Source organism: Pogona vitticeps, chromosome 4 (genome assembly GCF_051106095.1).
Source record: "Pogona vitticeps strain Pit_001003342236 chromosome 4, PviZW2.1, whole genome shotgun sequence".
Classification (NCBI taxonomy): Eukaryota; Metazoa; Chordata; class Lepidosauria; order Squamata; family Agamidae; genus Pogona; species Pogona vitticeps.
Window position 1 is genome coordinate 38,640,044 of NC_135786.1, and position 22,826 is coordinate 38,662,869.

The following is a 22,826-nucleotide window of genomic DNA, read 5'->3' on the forward strand; positions in this document are numbered from 1 at the left end:
CAAAGGAAAGTATGAAACATATTTTAAATGGATCCGTCCCTCTGGCATTGCACATAATGGCTAACAGGATTTGTTACATGGAATGCAACACAAAGGACAGAAGCTTCCACTTTAGCTTTTTATTCTCTTGCTTTGCATGGCATTCATTGTTGCTGCACATGGCATTGTTTACACTCTGAGTTGAAGGCATACTCCATGGTTGGCTTTCTAGATTTCATTCTCTATGGCTGATGGTATGATTTCTAAAATTCAATTCTGGGTGTTTTGAGGCAGCCACTGAGTTGAAAGCAAACATGGAGCAAAGAGATGAATCAATGCAAGGGAATTGGTATAGTATAGTCTTATAGTAACTATAAGGAAAAAAAGAGCAGAGAACTATGAATAAAAAGACTACACACGCTTCCATATGGTTGAACAAGTATGTTGCTTTCCAGAGGGGATCCTATTATTTGGGCAATTGTCACAGGACTTTAACTCCAAATAACTCTCATGCCCATCAAGGGGTTACTAAGACCTTATATGAGAGGGGGTTGGATAGCAACAAGATATGACTCCAGCTTTGGTGGCCTTGCCCTAAAGCCCCATCAGCCACAGAGGACAACTACCACCGTTTATCCTTTCCATACATTTGTATGATCAGAGAACATTTCCCTTCTTCCATAAACTTCCTATGAATAGCACAGACGCCAATCAAAAGAACACATTTATGGCCATAATTTTATACTATATGGTCCAGTGAGGGATTTCTGGTAGAGGGAGGGGATATGTGGCCCCTTGATGTTTTAGCCTGTATTGGCAATTGACGCTACATTTTCCATCAGGTGCTGTTCAGATAATGGATGCTCAGTTATGCACATTTGCAGGAGAGGTGCAAAAGGAAGCAATCCTAAGTGCTCTTTCTTTCTGTACAAAAAGGCTTGCTCAAGAAATCTAAGCTAACTTAAGGGAGAGGGCAAACATTTCTTTTATCATACCAAAACAGATTGTAGCACACTCTCACAGGGTTACCTTACTATTCACATGGATGCACTTTAGAGCTGTTGCTCATTCCTAGTCTAGATGTGGTTTGTTTGCAAATTGAATTGACTGCCACATTGCTTGGAAAACCCCACAGATGGCAGTAATCCCAAGGAGTCAGAAATGGTGATAATTAGAGCTATTAATATTTCTTTTTCTCATGAGAGAGCTGCAAAGCTTCCTCCTCCCATCAATGTCTGTAAAACAATGTGACTTTGGAGGATGGAATATGTCAGGAAATAGCAACTGCTTCTTCATACTGGTGCACATTTTGTTATATTTTTAACAAGAGCCCTGTGGCACGGTGGTTAAACTGCAGTACTACAGTCAAACCTCTGCTCATGACTTCAGTTCGATCATAATGAGTTCAGGTAGCCAGTCCAAGGTTGACTCAACCTCCCATCCTTCCAAGGCTGGTAGAATGAGTAACCACCTTCCTGGGGGGCAGAGTGTTGTTTGCCTAATTACATTGTAATACTGCCTAGAGCAGTGGTGTCGAACTGTGGCCCTCCAGATGTTCTTGGACTTCAACTCCCAGAAGCCTTCACCACCACCTCTGCTGGCCAGGATTTCTGGGAGTTGAAGGCCAAGAACATCTGGAGGGCCACAGTTCGACACCACTGGCCTAGAGAGTGCTTTATCACAATGGGGTGGTGTATGTCAAAACAACAGCAGCATATGACTGGCCTTGAAATGGTAAACACTGAGATACTTGTTTCCTCCTAAAGAACATTCTTCTGTATCCCCCCCATAATTTGAGCCTGCACTGCAGAATGCCCGAATAGGAAAATGATGGAACATGGTATTTGTAGCTAACACGACATGACATTCCCTTGTGGACAAGCTTTAACAGACAACTCAACATTCATGTGGGGTGTATGTGTGGGAACAGATTGTCTTGTTTTAGTGAAAGAGGGGAAAAAGGGAAACAAATAAAAAGAAAACAATGTCCCCAACCACTGCTTCTTATCAAGCACTGTCCCTAAGAGGCTGTTACAGCATTAGTACAGTCTCGCCATAATCAGAGCAAAACACAGAAGTACTGTACATCCACAAACAATTTAATCTATCTGCTCAGTGGGGAAAATTAAAAAAAAAAACAATTCCAGTGCTTTCTAATTAGGAAGTTAACCACCTCCATAGCCCTGAGGTGCCCTGCATGTTCTCATCCCCCAAGCAATCAATGGTGTGATGCAGCTGGAAGATCCTGTCACACAGCTCACTGCATGCCTTGCACTCTTCTCACTGTTTTTATCTTCCCCTCCTCTTCTCACCAGGTTGGCATTCATCATTTGTCTTTCTCGGAAAAAATCAATTACCATGCAGCAGTTGGTTTCCAGTGTAGGCTATGATGTGCATCACATAGCACAGCTCAGATATGGCAGGGGATGTCAATGAGAGATGGTGTGTGCTAGGCAGGTGCGTTGTCTTTGGACAAATGGGCAAAAGGGGGCAGAACTGTATGTGTGATTCTGGGAAAACGTCCGGGGCAGGGAGCATGTTTATCCCAGCATTTTATCCCAGTTTGGAGCAATGCTACAGTGGACCCTTCATATCCTATTTGGCATTCATATCATCAAAAGGAAGGCCAATGATTTGAATTGAGGAAAAGGGGCATGGAAGGTAATAGTGGACTGAGCTGCTGGCACCAAAGGAGAAAGAGAGTGACAGCTGAACCAATAAAGCCAAAGATCTTCTCTGGACACACCAACCACTGAGGTACCAGTCATTTTACAAGGCTATGCAGTGAAGAGAATTCTGGAATATACATTCTGGAATATACTTTGTCTGTTCTCTCACTCAACTTAATTTATTAAGTTTTATTGACATATCATTGCACTATTATGATTTAGTGTGTACATGACTGTGGAAAGATTATTGTTGCATGGGTTTTGAGCAGATAGATTTTAACCCTATACTCAACCCTGAGCTTGGATGCAAGGTCTCAGCAGTGTCCAGGAATGCCTTTGCATAGTTAGATAGATAGATCAAAGAACAAGGGGTCTGAGTGACCCCACCACAAGTCATAGCCACTTCTGTTTCCCCTTCCATTCACAAGGATTTTTACATGGAAATGTAGAAATACAGAGATAATGTTATGGACCCAGGGATGGAGCTGGTCAGAATATCTCCCAAGGGATATAGAGTAGGTGTGTGCAGTTTTATGTTTTTGGACTATAACTCCCAAAATTCCCTAGGCAGAACCTCCCAGAATTGGATTTCAAATTCCAGAAATCTCTAGGACTTCCTTGGGCAGAGTTTAGGGAGTTGCAGTCCAGAAACACAAATCTGCAAACCTCTACCTCAGTATTTCATGATGCTGCCCCTCCTGCTGTCTTCTTCTTTCAACACACACACACACAAATACACATGAATATACGCATGCACACACACAAACACACACACAAACACACATGAATACACACATGCACACACACAAACACACACACCAATCAGAGAGGGAGGGCCATGAAGTGAGGCAGGTAGATTCATTTGCATGAGAGTGCCACCCCATGCCCACCCACCTCTACTACGCTCATGTCCTTGCCTTCTTGTCCTTGCTCTTTCCTGTGTGCATGATTGTGGGCATGTTACTCATAAAAAAGGTTTGTCTCTTCCCTATGCCTACCAGCATTTGTCCATGCACATATAAAGCCGGGGTGTGCAGATTTGTGTTTTTGGGTGACAGTTCCCAGACTTTTGCTTGGGGAATTCTTGGAGAATGTGTGTGTGTGTGTGTGTGTGTGTGTGTGTGTGTGTGTGTGTGTGTGTGTGTGTGTGTGTGTGTGTGTGTGTGTGTGTGTGTGTGTGTGTGTGTGTGTGTGTGTGTGTGTGTGCGCGCGCGCACGCGCGCGCCTTTTAGGGACAGAGTGGGCTGGAGGGCTTCTGTGCATCCCTAGTGTGACGTAATGGATAACTGTATAAATGTTTGCAATGAACCTATGTACTAGCTTGCCCTATGCAACTCCTCTTGAATCCTGCAGTATGGATAGAATTAAACTAATTTGTAGGGCTGATGTAGTGATTAAGGTATGTGACAATAATATTTCCAGTTAATAAATGAATGGTTGTTAATAGAAGTACCCTGTTCAGTTCTAGCCCCCTTCATCACAGAGGGGAGGGGAGCACTGCAGTGGGCACTTCACATCTCTATGAAATACAGGGAGCATGCTGATTAGATTAGGGAGCAACAGGCCAAACCGGCATTCAGAAACTCAGCTGTGCAAAGCTGTGGCAGCAAGAATCCTTGTTCTCTCTACACTCATTTCTACAATGCCTTTCATGCCTCGTTGCAGGTTAGAGATCAACTATGAAGAAAGTTGCAACACAGTTTTTGTGTGAAGCAGAAGATAAATTGTAGCTCTGTCCTGGCTGTTCAAAACAACAACAAGAACAAAGTAAAGATGGCTTTAAATTCAGAGAGATAGTGACGCAGAAACAATTCTGGGAGGAAGATTATAATTAATCACGGTTGCTACTTAATTCTTTTAGGAAACCAAATCCATGGTGCAACTACTACTAAGACAGAGGCCAGGACTCTGATTTTACACAACAGAAACCATGAATGCATGAAGCAGCCTTAAAATATATTGAGTCAGACCATAGAACCATTGAGGCCAATGCACTCTAACTAGAATGACCTTGCTCTCCAGCTTTTTCAGAGATCTTTTCCAGGCCTGTCACCTTTAGTGGACATTTGTAAAATAAAAATATGATTTAGCAACGTGTGGAGTTCTGGCAACCTCTCAATACATGGTAAAACTGTCCCTTATACCCACTCACAAGGGGACTTTTTGAGACCCACATTTTTTCAAATAATTTTTTTTTAAAGTGGGATATATGGGATAGCTGGACAGACTGCATATGGCCTGCTGGAAGCTTTATGCTAATTCAGCAGTCATATTAATCTCACTAAGAAAATTTCCCCATTTTGCAAAAGACACAGAGAAGGTACCCTCAGAAGACTTAAAAACTAGAACACTGTATGTCTGTGATTTGCTTCTTATCAAATTTGTAGTACAGGCTCAGGGAAAAATAACAGGAGCCTTGATAAAATAATTTGTGTCTGACAGAAAAGAGAAACCTTGGCTTGAATCAATTAGCTGGTTATGATCAAATCAATGACATTTTGGAATGGCCTCTCCTGCTGCAGCCGTACACCTTGAGCTAGGCTGCTTCATAGCATGCTCAACTTCATTACAGCATTGGCTACAGCTCTCTCCCTTATTGCATTATCAATTATTTTCAGAAATCAATTTAAATCAATTTTTCTTCATGTGGAAGAGTAGAACAGGCTGTCCCACTTTCAGAAGACATTTAAGACATGTTTTCCAAATCTAGTTGATTTGGATATTCCTGACTAGTTGCTTCCCTTTCCCATGATCCATGCTCCTATTCCAAAACTGGGAGGGAAATACTAGGCAGTAGCCAGTAGCAAATTTCTTTTGGTGAAAGCTGGAGGAGTGACCTTCCTCCCTCATGCAACCCACTTTTCAAAGCAAAACAATGTGATGCTTATATACTATGGTGCTTAAAGTACTCTGAGCAATTTACAATTTAATTTTGCAGGCTACACATTGCACACACACACACACACACACACACACACACACACACACACACACACACACACACACACACACACACACACACACACACACAAAACATAGCAAGATGGGTTCTCAATTTACCAATCTCAGAAGGATGGAAGGCTGAGTTTTTTCATCCTGAAAACCTGATCAGAAAGGATGACAAAGGTTTTGGGAGCTACACAGGACAGCAGAGGAATGGTAAGAACCCATTAACATCTCATTGGATGTAGCCCAATGTTACCTTACACAGAAGGCTTGGTTTTTAGACTTTCTCACTAGAGTTGCAGCAAATGAGGTAATTGAGGGAGTAACTCTTTATGACACCTCTTACTGCTTAGTAACGATGACAGAAAGTGTTTTTCTATGCTCCTTAACAACACAGTTCTGCTGGTTGGGATGGGGGGGGAGAGCTCATTAGAGCAGCTATGTAATTTAAATTAATGTTATGAATCCATCCCACACCATTATTTATTTATTTATTTATTTGTTTATTTGTTTGTTTGTTTGTTCAGATTTTACACCACCCATCTAGATTCTAAATGAATCTACTCTGGGTGGCTTATAGTCCAAGCAATATAAAATCAAGAATTAACAGACAATATCAGAACAAATGAGAGATGAGCAGAGTCCAAGATGGGAAAACACAGAGAGCTAAGTGATGGAAGTGTTGAGAATTTTGATTATAATCTGTATTCTCATAACATCAGCAGAGTACAGAGCTACAGTGGTGCCTCACAAGACAAGCGCTCCATTTTACGACAAAATCGCATAACGACAAAGTTTTTGTGATTGCAAAAGTGATCACAAAATTATGTTTCCTATGGGGGAATTTCGCTTTGCGATGATCGGTTCCCTGCTTCGGGAACTGATTCCCGCAAAACGACGATTTTCATACAGCTGATCGGCGGTTTTAAAATGGCCGCCGGGTAAAAAAATTGGCCGCCCGCTGTTTTCTGGGACGGATTCCTCGCTGCACGGGCAGAGAAAATGGCTGCGCTATGGAGGATCTTTGCTGGACGGTGAGTTTCATGCCCATAGGAATGCATTAATCGGGTTTTAATGCGTTTCTATGGGCTTTTAAATTTCGCTTTATGATGTTTTCATTCTACAGCAATTTCGCTGGAATGAATTAACATCGTAATGCGAGGCACCACTGGTATTGGTTACCAGAGATACTTACTAATTATCTAAACTAACAAGATTTCTCATAGCTTTAGTGGAAGCAAGAGAAAGGTGCTATATTTTAATGTAATTAATATCTCTGAGGGGTTCTAGGCAGCCCATAACAAATAATATGGGAATCAAAAACAATTCTTCAGAATATAAAACACAGCAGCAGAAAAATATTTCAAAATAGAGACCGATTTAAACAGCAAGTCAAAATTAAACACTGGAGTCCTTCCTTTAATTTTTTTTTTTTTAAAAAAGCTTTCTTCAAAGTATTCCAGAAGATTGTTGATAAGGAACAGAGGTAACATCCTTTGGAAGGAAGCCCCAGAGCCCATCATCCACTATAAATGCCTTTTTTGAATATACCTCAGGAGTTGTTGGGCTTCTGAAGATGATCATAGTAGGTGGGCAGGTTTGGATGGAAGAAGGCAGAGCTTCAAATGCTGTGGCTGAAATCTAGTAGTAAGTTGCAACTAGAATAGGGCCTGCCCAATTGCATCTTACTGCCAGATTTCAGCCAAGGTCTTAAACCACTCAGGGCTTTATAGGTCATCATGAGAACTTTAAATTAGAAACAAAGCAGAAGCCATTGATAATCAACAAGGGACAAGCCTATGTCTATCACAGTGGTGAAGACATGGATGATTCAGGGACTGCACTCACCTCATTTTCTACTCCCCATGAAGCCACGTGCATTGCACCCACCTCTTCACAAAAATGTTACCTACTTGTTATTTCCAGCTTTTCTTTAAAAAACAGAAAATACATGTGTTTAAAAAATAGGTAGGCTCCAGCAATGAGAGCTTTTTGTCCAGAAACACAGCTCCAGTACCTTGTGGAGAGTGGTTCTCCGGCAATTAAAACAACCACCACCGAAAGATTGGCAGGAACTGCGGAGGACACACAGATGGGCCTTTGGACACCATATTGGCCTGCAAACTACATAATTCATATCCCTGCCACAATGAAAGCTCCTCACATAGACGTGTGAGTGCATTATGGAGTTGATTTTAAACCTACTCACACCACAAGCTTGTCCTGTCACTGTATCACTGCTGGCATTTGCTGCTTTGAGGCCAGGGAAATTGGATAGAAATACATTTTTATTATTATTAATGGCATGTTTCACAACAAGAAATGGAAATAATACCATGAGCTCAGTACTTATGATATAACATCTGGCTAATACGTTCAAAAGGAAATTGATCCATACTTTTTCCCTCTTCTAACTTGACTTATGCAGCAGCATGACATGGCAGCAATCCTAATATCAAAAGTAATCTAGCTGTTAAGTATGTTAGTCTTTTGTAACAAAAGAGAAACCAGAATTCTTTCAGCACCTTTAAGACTAATTAGTTTTTAATTTTTGTAAGTTTTTCTGATTCATCTAAAGAGGTGTCCGCGGACATATGAAAGCTGATGAAAAATGAAAAAGAACTACTTAGTCTTAAAGGTACTACCAGATTTTTGAATATGCACACTTACTGTATGAGTGAGTAAGCCCCACAAATGGCACTGGGACCTACATTCCATCTGAAGTAGCTCATGGACAGAGCCAGGAGGCACCTCTCCTGAAATTTTGGAGTGAGGTGCCTGCCCTCCCTTCTGTCCACTAGAGGCTACTTCATCTGGATAATCATCTGAATAAGCTGAGTTGCACAACTCCTCATTTCTGACCTGACAGCTGGGTTTTTTTATCCTGTCAGATACATAGGGATAAGCCCTGTCACTTTCATGACAAGACAAATGTAGTCTGCATATCCTCGGAACACCTGCCAGAATTTAAACCAGTTCCTTTCATCAGATTTCAGTGCATTTGAGATAACAGAGTCATAGCTTAAATTCTTTGGATCAACCAGAGAGAAAAACCCGGGCCCTACCATTTGGTACAATTGGGCATCATGGCATGGCCGCAAATTGCTGGTTGTTCCATTCATACTGTATTAAATAAGTACAATAATAGAAGGGTCTGTGGGATTTCTCTGCCTCAGGTACCAGAATAACGTTGCCAATCTTGGGTACCAAGGGCTTTCGATACCACTAGTGTAGGAAGGGGGTCACCTGCTGTTTCACCTCAGGCTGCAAAATGTGTATGGTCGGCCTCGCTTCCTTTCTCCCTACCTCAACTTGGTCCCTACTCTAAAGGTGTCGGTGGAGTGATGGGGGGAGCGGAGGCTGAAGGAGGTACCGGAGGTACAGCACGTGCCCTGTGCTTGGTGGGCATAAATTCTCCTCAGGGCCTTCTGTCGGGGAGGGGTCACCCCCCTGGAGAGGGGTCGGCTGGGCCCGGCCTCCTTGTATGCAGCCGGATGTGAGGAGCATGACAATTAAGAGAGAGCGGGAGAGAGAAAGAGCGCGCCGAGCGCGCGGTGTGTTTGTACTACTGCAGAGAGAGGGAAGGGGGGAGGAGGGAGGGAGGGAAGGAAGGAAGGGAGGAGGACCCGCCGCATCCGCTGCCTGGACGGGAGCTTTCTCCGCAGCCCAAGTTCTGCGGAACCCCAGGCTGGTGGGAGCAGAGAGCCAGCGAACCCACCTTGCCGCCAACGAACAGTAGCGCCCCGTGACCCTCCCACCGGTAAGCCTGCTGCCCCGGCTCCTCGTGGGTTGTTGCGGGAGAGACCCTGGGCAAGAGAGGGAGGGAGAGGGGGGGGCGGCTTGCGGACGCCCGGGCGGACTCCCCCTGCTCTGCCGGCGGCCCGCACAAAGTGCTGGAGACCACGAGCGCTCGCGCACCGCCTTGCTTGGGAAACTCCCGTGGGCGAGGCGAGGCGAAGGAACTCCGCGGCGTGGCTGATGAGAGCGCGGCAGGTTCGCCGGCGAAAACCATCCAGCAGGGAGGGCGGGAGGCAGGGAAGGGGCCGGCCTTGGCTCGGCGTCCCCGGGTGTGCGGCAGGCGCTGCGGTGAAACTTTGCTGGGGGCGTCCCGTGCTGCAGAGAGCGGAGGCGCCAGGCTCCTCCCCGGCAGGGCGAGCCGGAATCTGGAGCCCGGAGCGGTGGTTCTGTTCCTCCGAAAGGGTTTCAGCTCCTCCCTGGCATAAAGCAGCCGGGCTTCGGAGTATACACAAAGTGCCTCTTCCTCTCCGCCTTTGGCCATCGCCAGGAATTGAGATAAAAGACAAGGATTTTTATTTATTGATTTTTGGCTGGGGTACCTCCCAGCCTGGTATCGTTCCTAAAAATGAAGCTGTGGAAAGGTGGCAACTGACTGCAGTACGGAAGTCTAGGGGCACGGGGTTGGATGGCTAATGTGTGCCCTTAATTGTAGTTCCCATTTTATTTGGCATATTAGAGGTGCTTTGCTTTGTCTAACCTTGGCGCCTTTCTCATTGGCTCTAGGTGGGGGCTGACACTCTATATGCTCAGATGCCTATTCCCTGCTGGAACGTTTAATGCTATGCATTAAATGCTGGGACAGGGAACAGCACCTGGGTGGGCCTCAGAGGATGTTTTGCTGTTAGCCAAATGCCCAACTGGAACTTGAATCAAAGTTTCGATTCAGTGGTGTACAGAAGCAGGGAGATCTCTGGCCGTCAAATATTTCAAAACAAAGGCATCTTGGGGCTGTGACACTCTTGGTCTGCTTCAAAGACTAGACTTTAGGTAATGCAGACCTTTATATTTCTATTTGCCAGATTTAGGATTATCCACTAGTCTGTGCCTGCCTGGTAAGGGATGGGAGTATTTTTGCTGCAGAGTGAAGGGGGTAGCGTTGCAGGTCAAACCTGTGTTCTGAGTTTCTCCAGCAAGGAATCAGGCAAGACGCGGCCAGCTAAACCGAAGTCCAATTTTACTGATAAACAACAAAGAAAAAGGTCAGCTTGGATTTCTCTTAGTAGCAGAGAAGACCCCGAAAATACAGTGTACAGATGTTTTGTAATAATACAGACAAAGAGCCGTAAAGTTCTACTTTTCTATTGGTTACCTTTTCCCAAATTTTGGATCCAGTCCCCCACTGGGTAATGATGCCGACTTCGCTAGTCTATTGGTTCTTTATAGATATCCATATAGGATGCCCCGTCTCCCTTTGACCTATGACTGGGATGTGCCTCAATGTCTGGAGGAAAGTGTATCCATTTTCCCTTTTCTTTTGGTATGTTTATGTATCCTTCCTGGGCCATAATGTATAGTCTTCAGTCTCCAGCTCCTACGTTTCACTATCATGGCCTGGTTCCTCCTGCCTGCATTCCTGAATTGGAGCATCTGCTAGATCAAAGGTGAATGGGCAAAGGATGAGGTTATAAAGGAAGCTCTATGCTACTTGTGAATGTTTTCTCTCATTACCTGAACTATGTGAGAATATCCTAGCTGATGCCAAAAGGCTTATGCTATAATACAGATAGTTATGTTAAAATGAGTTTGGATATATTCCGGTATCAGTAGTGTGATGCACAGAAGACTGCAGAAGACTAATGATGTGTTCTAAAAGTAATTTTGTCAATTAAAAAAAAATTAAAAATGTCATTGCTATGGACTGGACTGCAACTAGTGATGTCAGAGGCAGTAGCCAAGATGTGCCCATGAACAGGTGTGTTATCACGTTTGAGAGAAGACTTGAAACTATGATCCATAGCTTTGTCACAGCAACAAATAAATTAGTTTCAAATACAAGGAGAAGTTAAAAGTCCCAAAATAGGAAGCATAGCTAGGAGGAAAATGTTTCGTTTACTACAGCAATAGTATAAAAGCTGCACAAACCTGTGTCCCTGGACACACTGAAATATCTGAGTGACCATAATTGTTCTCCTGGAGTTTGTTCTTCTTTCATGGATATGCATCCGAGGGGTGAATGAGCTGCTCATGACAGTGACCACTGCACTTATGCAGATAGGAAGACTTCTGTGTAAAGAGCTTTGGGACATTTCCAGTTGACAGAATGTATCCTAGAATGGATCCATCTTTCCTCTGGATCCTTGATGTCCAATTGGTAAGAATCTAGATTGTGGCATTATTAAAGATGGATCAAAACGGTGGTGTCATGATGCATTTGTGATGGTGAAGAAGGGAAAAGCTTAGGAGAAAAGGGGGAGGAAAGGAAATATCTAGAGAGGAAAGCTTTTATATACTGTATATTTTTACAAAAAGACATAAAAGATATAATACAGGTATATTTCTATATTTATAGAAAAATAACTAAATCCCATTTTGAAAACTGAGACTAAAGGTGATTTTTGATAGCAGAGGCATTGACAGTAGTGCTCTCACTCCTGATCTCTTGAGGATAAAGTGACCTAGAGGTATCATTGTTAGTAAAAATGTGCCCCAGATGAGGATAAGTTTATGCCTCTCTGGTATGCATCATTCACAAAGAAATACATTGCATCATTGCTGTCTGCACCACCATAAGCTGTCAATAGCATCTTTGCTCTGAGATCTGAGGATACCATGTAAATGTTAACCAAATAAGCATCAAGGTAAAGGACGTGGTGATGCTGTGGGCTACACCACAGAAACCTGTGCTGCAGGGTCAGAAGACCAGCAGTCGTAAGATTGAATCCACACGACGGAGCGAGCTCCTGTTGCTTTGTCCCAGCTCCTCGCCAATCTAGCAGTTCGAAAGCATGCAAAGGTGAGTAGATAAATAGGTACCACCTCGATGGGAAGGTAAAATGGTATTCCCTAGTCACGCTGGCCACGTGGCAACAGAAACTGTCTTCGGACAAGCGCTGGCTCTACAGCTTGAAAACGGGATGAGCACCGCCCCCTAGAGTCAGACACGACTGGACTAAAAATGTCAAGGGGAACCTTTAAGCCTCAAACAATTACTCATAGTAAGGAGAAAAGACAACACCGCCAAGTTTAGTTGTGATTTGGTGTACGTATAGTTTTGTATCTGACATTTGATTTCACATTGGACCTAGGATTGATTCCTGTTCAACATTAAACAAATGTTGCAATATTTGAGGATCAGAATACGATTTAGACTCTGTTAATCTGCAGATTTTATCGAATGACTAGACTTAAAACCATACAATCTTTTTTTCACCAAACTTTGGAAACAATGGGGAAGTCTTATGTAAGATTAGATTAGGTGTTCCTGAATTCTAAATAGAAACCAATGTGCCAAAATCCTTTGACATTCAGCAGATTTAGGCATGCCTAAATCTATAGTTTAGGGATGTGGTGGCGCTGTGAGTTAAACCACAGAAACCTCTGTGCTGCAAGCTTGGAAGACCAAAAGTTGTAAGATCGAATCCACATGACAGAGTGAGCTCCCATTGATTGTCCCAGCTCCTGCCAACCTAGCAGTTCGAAAGCATGTAAAAATGCAAGTAGACAAATAGGTACCACCATGGTGGGAAGGTAATGGCGTTCCATGTCTAGTCGTGCTGGCCACGTGACCACGGAAACTGTCTATGGACAAACGCTGGCTCTACAGCTTGGAAACAGGGATGAGCACCGCACCCTAGAGTTGGACACAACTGGACTAAATGTCAAGGGGAACCTTTACCTTTACCTAAGTCTACAGCAAGTAGGACTTAATTTTGATTCCTTTTTTGTAAAGAAGCTAATTTATGGTAGGGTAAAACTAGATGATATTTTAAATGCACTAGATCCCTGTTATTCTGTGATCACAAAGAATTGTGCCAATTGATGGGAAAAATTATCAGAAGAAAAGCAGTCATTAGTGGGTAGGCCAGGTCTGGAGAAATTGAGGCCCTTGAGATATTATTTGATTGCAACTCCTATAATTCCTTAACCATTAACAATACTGACTGACAGGTGTTTGAGCTGAACAAGAGCTGAAGGGCCAGGGGCTCCCAGACTGGATAAACATGCACTGAAATACAAAGGTCTGCACAAAGTGGGGTTTCAAAGACAAGGGTGTTCACAGCCTAGGTGTGATTTGCAGAGAAATGTGACTGCCACTTCTAACCAAACACATTAGAAAGTGTGAAATGCATGTACAGAAAGAGATCATAGTTGTATTTCTGTGCACATGTGCCTAGGACTAAGCCTTGCTGAAAATAATGGGACTCAACTGAGTATTTGTGCATAACAATGGGCTGTTAGCAATTTCAGTGCTTCTGTTACTCAGTTTAGGAGGCTTTACCAGTAGCCAGGCTTCCTGAAACACTCTTTACCACTTGAAAACGGGGGGGGGGGGGGGGGGGGAAATGGGATGTATTTTTCAACTAACAATTTGTCCAAAGGGAAGTAGAAGGAAGAATCTCATATTTTCCGCAGTCTCGTGCTTTTTGAAGAATCTAGTGTTCACCTTGATTCATGAATCGCTAAAAATTCTCGGACTCATCTTAGGCCTTTTTGTAGGTCCAGCTTACCATAATGGATAATATATAAGCTTGAGAAACTGAAGCACTGGTATCTTGGGAAACTTTTTTTCACCCAGAAAAGCATAATAAGCATGTATTTTAAAAAATTCAAAATATTTCCTTGGCTTTGTGTTTTATTTGCAGAATGACTTTGGGCGAGTCATTTATGCCTTGTGTGCCTTTCTCTGGATGTCTCTGCAGCCTTCCTGAAAGCTTCCAGATAGCTTGGATTCTAGCTTCCATATTTCCAGACCACTGGGCATGCTGGTTGATGGGTGTTGTTGCCCAAAATATCTGGAGGGCACCAGCTTGGGAAAGACCAAATAAAACCTTTGTTTCAAAAGGTTGATAGCTGAATTAATTAGAAATTGTTCAGCTTTTCTGCGAGTAAGAACTGCTAGCAATTAAAAACTCTTTCTTGAAGGTCAGGAATGCTGGACATGGACTCTCTTTGTACTAGATATGCAAATGATGTGGAAGGTTTCAGGAACCCTCATTAATGCCAGCTGTGCAACTAGCTAAAGCAGCCATAATCTGCATTTATTCATGAAGGTGAAGCAAAACTCGACTGAGTTGTCTTTCTTAGCAGAAAAATTGTCTTAAAACTAGAAGCACCCATCTGTTCTTGGGATCACCCATCTGTTTTTGCATCTTCCAGCGTTCTCTCACAGGTCCTTTCAGATCCTGGCATGTGTGATCACCCCAAAGCCAAATGTTTCTCACTTTCTTGAAGGTAGTGAGCAGCCATCTAATTTCTTCAAAAGGAAAAGAATTATAGGAAGCTGCCTTATACTGAGTCACTCCCATTTGTTGACATAGTTGGTATCAGCATCCTGGCAGCAACTTCTCAGAATTTAAGATGATTCTTCCCTAGCTGTACCTGGAGATCTCAGGGGGTGAACCTCGGATGCTCTGTGTGCAAAGTGGGGGCCAAACTTTGCACACAGAACTTTGAATAAAGGGGAGTGTTTAATCAGCAGTTATGTAAGTCTCATTGATTTAATGGGTGTGCTCCAGCTGTAATTAACAATTGGATTTAGCCCCAGGCATTTTATTATTGAACTACAACCCCTCGCTTAGGCCTTTCAATCAAAAGCAAAGTGTTTTCTTAATGCCTTGCTAGAAAACAAGGTTCACTCAACCTGCCACACATTGAAATCATGTGTCAAGAAAAGGGGATGCACTGAGTAGGCAGACAAGGGAGGTTAAAGGACAGCCACAGCCATGGAGGTGGGCAGTGAATGGGGGGAGCCAAACGTGTGTGTGTGTGTGTGTGTGTGTGTGTGTGTGTGTGTGTGTGAGAGAGAGAGAGAGAGAGAGAGAGAGAGAGAGAGAGAGAGAGAGCCCTTGCTATGCAGGTTGGCAAGTTCCTAATAGTTTTCCAAGAAAATCTCTTTGTCAAGGAAAATCCTTCTCAAAGGGAAAAATCCTTCTCTGATTGGGGCAAATTCCTTAGCTCAGAATTTCCTTAGGGCCAGATGTTCTTTGTAGTTATACAGGGTAGTGTTCCCCTTGCTGCTGCTGACGTGGGTGCTGGTCACACCTTGCAATGGTAATTGTGTAGAAGGGCCCACATGCATACCGATGTCCATATGTTAGACCCTCTTTACACTTGGGACACTCATGTATTCCTTCACATTGGGATGCTCCGCTTCAAGCATGCAAGGTCATTTCCTTTGCTTTCTGAATATGCCACTGACAGGAGAGTAGCCTCCACAGCATGTGCCCCTCATGTGTTTTTTCACTATTAGCAATGCTTTTATTATTAACCTAGCTTACATTAGCATGTAGTTACACTGTGAAATTCATTGCCACATGATCTAGTCATGTGTGCCAACTTGAATGGTTTAAAGAGGGATTGGGTACACTCAGAGAAGTGACCATTGTCAGTAGCTTCTGTTCAGGATGGCTATATATCTCCTCAAATATCAAAGGGTCTGTATACTGAGTGTACATTTGCAATCATGTCCTGATGGTGGGCTCCCTGTAAGCAACAGGGTGTCTTATTAGATAGGCCTGATTTTGCCTGTAACTCTCCTTCATTATGAGGATGTATTTGTTAACCTGAACTTCTGGAGCTCTAGCAGCACCAGTTAAATGGACAGCTCCTCTGTACCAGGCCACTAAACAAAGGGAGGAGGAGGAAATAATTCACTGAAACCCAAAATATTCCAGGGGAGGCCAGAAGCAGACATTAGAGATAGCCCATGATTATTGCAGAAAGCATATTAATATTGCAGAGAAGTGACTGAGGCAGTCTTTAACTTTGTTTGTGAAATCAAACTTCAAATGTATGTCATGTTTAAACCCCAAGGAGCTATCACCAAGCAAACTAAGCTGATTTCCATAATCCCAGAGAAGCTCATATTGTGACACTCAGATGTTCATATTAGTTAAGAATGTTTGTCTTTCACTCCTGGGCTATTCTCTAAAGTTAGTTTTTGGCATGAAATGCTTCTTCTTCAAGGACAAGTAAAACATGTGATCTACTTAAGGTATTGTATTTCTAAAAGTTCTATTGACACTCCTATTGTTAACACCCTGAAACAGACTTCCTGCAACCTGGCACATGTCAGATGTGTTGAATTGCAACTCCCATGCACCCTAGCCAGCATGCCTAAGCATTCTCAAATGTATGTAAAAGCCAGTATTATAATAATAATAATAATAATAATAATAATAATAATAATAATAATAATAATAATAATAATAATAATAATAATAATAATAATAATAATAATAATAATAATAATAATAATTAATAATTAATAACAACAACAGTATAACATTGATCAGCACAAGTTGCATAGAAATTTGCAACATGATACGTTGTGCAAGACTGAATTCATAGAAAGTAAATGCTGTAACAGAGATGTATATTAAAATACACAACATTTGTCTTCAAAGTCAGAGATTATTTGGAAACAGATGCACATTTGCATGCAGATTATTAGCCATTTGAGTGGTCTTATCTGCAAAGTCTTATTCTGCGAGATAAGCCACAATTTAAAAGTCTGTTATATACCAGATATTGTATAGTCTTGTATACTCCTTGTATAGCCTTGTATAGTCCTGATAAGACAGAATGGTCTTGTGCATTTCTAATAGCCTGGGCTGAGGTCAGAGGAAATGTTTGTATACTTGGGTAGAAAATCAAAAGGCACGTGGGAGGACCAGATTAGGTGAGAGAACACAAGTTCTGTGTTAGGCAGGAAGATTTTAAAGAAAAGGATGGGATTAATTCTCCAATTACAGCATTCTACACAGGAGGAAAAAATATTCTTTTTCTGCACATGACTGCTCAGATGTAAGTCTCACTCTGCTCAGAAGGCTTACTCTGGGACGAGTGTGCCTCGGATTGCACTGTAGCCCTGTGTACATCTGATGTAGAAGTAAATCTCATTGAATCTGTGGGAATCCAGTATCTGTGAATAGGTTTACTCTGTAATTTAAGGGAAATGGAAAGTAAGTGGTGTCCGTCGGAGTGTTAGAAGATATGGGAGAAACCACACTGCACAAATATTACAACCAACTAACTGACAACACTGACTTTATAATTTAAAAATGACTACTAATTGTGGATTACTGCTCTTCCTCTCTGTATAGGATTTACCAAATGATGGCTTTTTTTGAAAGCCCTGCCTTGTATGTATGCAGCATATTTTACTGGAAGAGCACATGCTCTGTGGGACAGAAAGCCTTCAGTTCTGAATATTTTCTGAACCCAACTCAGGCAGTATGTGCTTGATATGCAGAAGCTCTCGTCTTCAGTCTTTTGCACCTCACTTAAAGCATCAAAAATAGCAAGCTTTTAAAGCACCCTTGGCAGGAACAAGCAGCATAGTGCCTTTCACATGTTTTACTCAGTAATTGCATACCCCCTGACCACCAGCCATGCTGAAAGAATAAATGGGAGTTGCAATCTAGCTTATTGGGGGGGGGAGGCAAAATTCTCCAATTTGATATAAGGCAATTATACATGTTCATCACTAATCAAAGATTGTCATGTTGAAGGCCTGATACTTACCTTATTTCCTATAAAACTATTATATGCAGCTCTGCTCTCAGTTGGTTTCCCTGGAAGTGATTTCTTAGAGATGGGAAGAAGAGAGTTCAGGTCTGCATAGTATAAAATCAAGGAATACTTTGGACTACAAACCTGACCTGTCATGCAACCCTTTCTCAATCAAACATGTTGAAAGCCAATTCCTGAGTATGAGTTACTACTGACCAGCAACAACTCTGTGAGGATTTAACTTCAGCTTGTTCACCCTCATTGAGTACGTTACTGAGCTCAGACAGTAAGGGTCCCGATGCTTCCTTGATGTTGGGTGACGAGGAACAGTCTAGCTGGGTGTCATCAAAATATCGGTGCCACCTCACTCCAAAGGATTCAGAATTGGGATGTTTTGAACTATGTTCCCCAGAAAAGGTATCTTACAAATGTATTGCAGTGGGACTTCCATAATTCTTCATGCTGTCTGGGAATAATAGATTTTCTGGTCTAACACAGCTGGAGCGTCTGATTTGAGGAATGTTGAAGAATGGACTGAAAATGCACATTGCTTTGATAAATCCAATGGCTGAGTTTTAAGAAATTATGCTTGCCTGTTTGGCACTGCCCACTCTTGCTATCGCTGAGGTTGAAGGAGCAAAGGAGTTACACGTCACTTGGAAGGGCAATGCGTGGGAGTATTGATGCCCCTATGTTTTATTTCTCCTTCCTTGGGAGTTTCGTATGGGGAAGGCCTCACTGCCCTTAACAGTCCTTACAGAGAGGACAAAAAGACAGTGTTAGCCAGCATATTTTGCCATTATTTTTCTGGGAATGACTGAACCTCCTTCAAGTCTGGATCACTTGTTTACAGATGGAAGCAGTATCAACTGAAAGATCTATCACTTTTCCCCAGATAAATGATGTGCTGACATGGGAGGAAAGATCCTTGTCTGGAGATCTCAAGGACTAAGTGTAAATTTGTGACTTGGGAACTGTATTATACTTGTACATTTGAATGGGGCTATCTTTATGGCCAAATCAACTTATAACTGTCTGAATATAAAATCCAAGAATACCTTTTGAAGTGTCAAAGGTTATTTTTATTTTCTCCCCTGTAAAGAAAGTAAAATTTCAATTTAATACACAACTCTAATTTTGGGCTATGTTATGATGCAACCCTATCTCACTTACTTGGAAGATCCTATTTTTTGATGAAGAGTCAGTGTAATTTGCTTCTTGGCCTACACATACATATACATAAGATCATGGTGTTGAGATGTGATTCTGTGTTATCTCCAAGGTAAGTTTTGCTAATGTTAGTAACATCTTTATTCTGAGCAAGTGTGATCCAGAGATGCTGCTGTCCTTTACTGATCAAGCATACTGGGACAAAAGAATGCCTCTTCTCACCCTTGTTAGAAATATAGCATGCCCTATTTTCTTAGCATAGTGTAATGTGGATAGCAGCCACCTTGTTTCTAACGTTCCACTCTGGGTACAATGGGGGAAAAGTTATGGATTTTTAGCTCATAGTAGTTTTGGATGAAACTGACTGTCTAGATCCAACACAGTTTAGGACAGAAACAGCTTTGGGTGCACTGCTGAATAACTTATAGTAGTACTATGTGATGGAAGAGCAACCATCTTGGTCTAACGGACTTTTCAATTTTTGCAGGTTTTTCTTTAGCCCTTTCCTTCACATAACGAAAAAGGAATGTTACAGATTGTTACACATGATAATTCATAATAAACTGAATAAGAATTGCAGGAAGGAGAAGTTGTTATTGTCTGAAGAACTGGGAGACTGGTTTGGATGCAACACAGTACTGTTGTAGAGCTGCCACATCCACAATCAAAATTGCTATGATGATGTCTTGTCTTCAGTATGAGAGGAAGAACAAGTAGAAAAAAAAGAAAATATTTCATAGTCTATTTTTCCACCTTTTTTCTTCACCAACCCCCTAAAAAATTGTTTCCGAAAAGAATATTGTTTTTTGCACCCCTTACACCACCACCTTCATAATCCTAATACCCCTAATTGCTACTTCTGGAATTTGGAAACTGATCCACTGCTGTTGGGTGACAAGACATTAATACAGATTTTCTTCCTCCTGGGGATATACCAAGGCCCAAACCTAAACATATTTTTTGAAGTTTGATATAACATTTTGGGCTGGTTTTGACTAATTAAGGTTAATTGGAGGGAGGTGCACATAGTGTAGGGATTTCAACCTTTCTATGCATTTTATGCTATTTTCTATGAACATTTTGTTGTGGAGTGGGGAGGAGAGAGAGAGAGATCATAAAGATGGGGGCATAACTTGAAGAAATTCCCATTATTTTAATTTGCTCTAATAAACTGATGGAGAGTGAGCCCCTAATTTGCAGTTCAGAATATGTGTGTAACTAAAAAGAGAGGATTCGAGCAGTACTCTAACAATTCCAGCTTTCAAGGTCTGGTTACAAGGACTGCAGTCTTAGAAGTGCTTTCTTAGAAAAGGTCTACTGAACACAGTAGGATTCATTCCTGTGTGGGTGTGCATGAAATTGCATTGTTTCATAAGGGATTTGGAATTGCCTTTAACTAGAAAGAACAAATTTGAATGATCTGTCTGGGGCAGGAAGGGGAAGTGCCCCAAAACTCAAAATGGAAAACAGAAGATGTATTTGTTTATGTTTTAAATTCAAAAGATTCCATTGATTCCTTCATGGGTATTTTAATTTGGACTTTGAGATTAGCTACTCTGTGTAGTTCGTAAAAGCACAGCATGTACCTAGAAAATATATTGAGCTAGGCCACATTCCCATCCAACTGCCCACTGACTGGGAATTGGATCCTGCATGAAGAAGTATTCTTGTTTTTGTATGAGTGGGCTATAGCAATTGACTTGCTGGAGAGCCTGAAAGGTCACTTTTTTTACCTAGAATGCTGCACTGCAGTGAACAGACTGGAGAGAGTTGCCTAAGCAGTTTGTAATTATCCCCTACTCTCCAATCATTTCCTCAACTTCTTTAAAGCCTGAATTTAAAATGAATTTAAGTCAGAGCTCAGAAACACTGTTTTTTATTTATTTATTTATTTATTTATTTATTTATTTATTTATTTATTCATTTATTCATTTATTTATTTATTTATTTATTTATTTATTTATTTATTTATTTATTTTTGTGGGATAACAAGACAAGAATTTAGACAAAATCAGGAGCAGCTGCAAGAAACTTCTGAAGTGAGAGAAAAGGCAAGTAACCAGAAAAGGCAGGTCCAGAAGTGTGAAGAAATGTTGTAAAAATAAAATCAGTGCAAATAATTGTTATTGGGAGTCTGCCACCGGCCACTTCCATTTTGTAGTTCTTTGTAGCTAGATCTTTTGAGAGTAGAGCACAACTGGGAGGGTCTGGAAGTTGAGTCATGGCAGCTGGACTTCTTTCTTATTGGGCTGAAATGTTTCACTACTCATCCAAGTAGTCTCTTCAGTCTCTTCCAACTTCAGGATATCTGCCCCAAAATGTGTAGCAGTATATCTGTGAAGATTACGATTCACAGTCATTCTGGAAGTTGATGTGACAACCCCAGACCTACTGGGATATGCCACAGTTTCACTAAGCTGCCATCAACCATTCCCTGTAAGGAGTCACACAGACCAGGAATGGATTTTTAACAAATAAAAGAATAAGGTTTATTTAAATAACACACAGGGAAAATAAAATGATCAAGTGAATAAGATACAGTAACGTGGCTTAGTCTCAATCATACATACACCAGTTTGGTTCACACAGAACACCTTTAAATAAAGCACAGACCCTGAACCTATCAGTTCTGGCTAACCATACAGACACCTGAACCTATCAGGTTGGTACTGACTGACACACAGTAGTACCCTGTCTGACACACAGACTCCCACACCAGCTTCTTCTCTCAGCTCTCCTTCAGCTCTCCTAACTTCTCCACACAAACTCCACATATATATACAGTACAGCCCCTCCTCCTGATGTCCCGCCTTCCACTCCCCATAGGATGGAACTTTCCCTCCAAACCCATGACAGACAGGTAACATCAGTGCTGTATGTAACACCTCCCCTCTTTATAAGTTGTTTTGTAGGGGGAAAGCTAAGGTGCTTTTCTCCAAAAAACAACCTGGATCCAAAACATACAAAAACAGTTAAACATTAACATACAATACCATACTTACTCTAGGATAAACATATCGATTAGGCATTTAAACTTTTACCATTTACAATACATCAAGTTACCTTTATTCATACAAACCAGGTATATTTAATAACCAGATACATTTAACCTTTGGTCACCAAAATATATACATAGTCCATGTTTCTTTCGCCGTCTTCATTCTTCGGGTCTTCTTGACAAGGCGTCAGCAACACAGTTCACTGACCCTCTGACCACCTTCACTTCAAAGTCATAGTCCTGCAGGTTTAAAGCCCACCTCATAAGTTTACTATTGTGGGTTTTCATTGTCTTTAACCATTGCAGTGGTGAATGGTCAGTGCACAGAATAAAATGTCTTCCCCAGATGTAAGGCTTGGCCTTCTGGATCGCGTAGACTATGGCCAGGCACTCCTTTTCCACGGTTGCCAAATGTCTCTCACCTTTCTGGAGTTTCCTACTCAGGTAGGACACTGGATGCTGGTCACCATTCTCATCCTCCTGGCAAAGAACTGCTCTTACCCCGCTGCTAGACGCATCGGTGTAGACGATGAACTCCCGGTCGAAGTCCGGAGCACGCAGCACTGGATAGTTGATGAGGGCCTCCTTCAACC

At 42.0% G+C, this 22,826-nt stretch overlaps 1 protein-coding gene across 7 annotated transcripts in view; it reads left to right on the forward strand.

Annotated features, from left to right (window-relative positions):
• The window catches only part of SYT2 (synaptotagmin 2), a 184,130-nt gene that overhangs the window by 95,843 nt on the left and 65,461 nt on the right, over positions 1–22,826 (forward strand). For 2 of the 7 annotated variants that reach the window (XM_072997128.2, XM_078393335.1), the window contains exon 1: positions 9,234–9,354. The exons of the other annotated variants lie outside the window; for them this stretch is intronic. The gene's annotated coding sequence lies outside the window, so the exon portion shown is untranslated. Of the gene's footprint in view, positions 1–9,233; positions 9,355–22,826 lie in introns of those variants that run through there. 7 annotated transcript variants of the gene reach the window in all.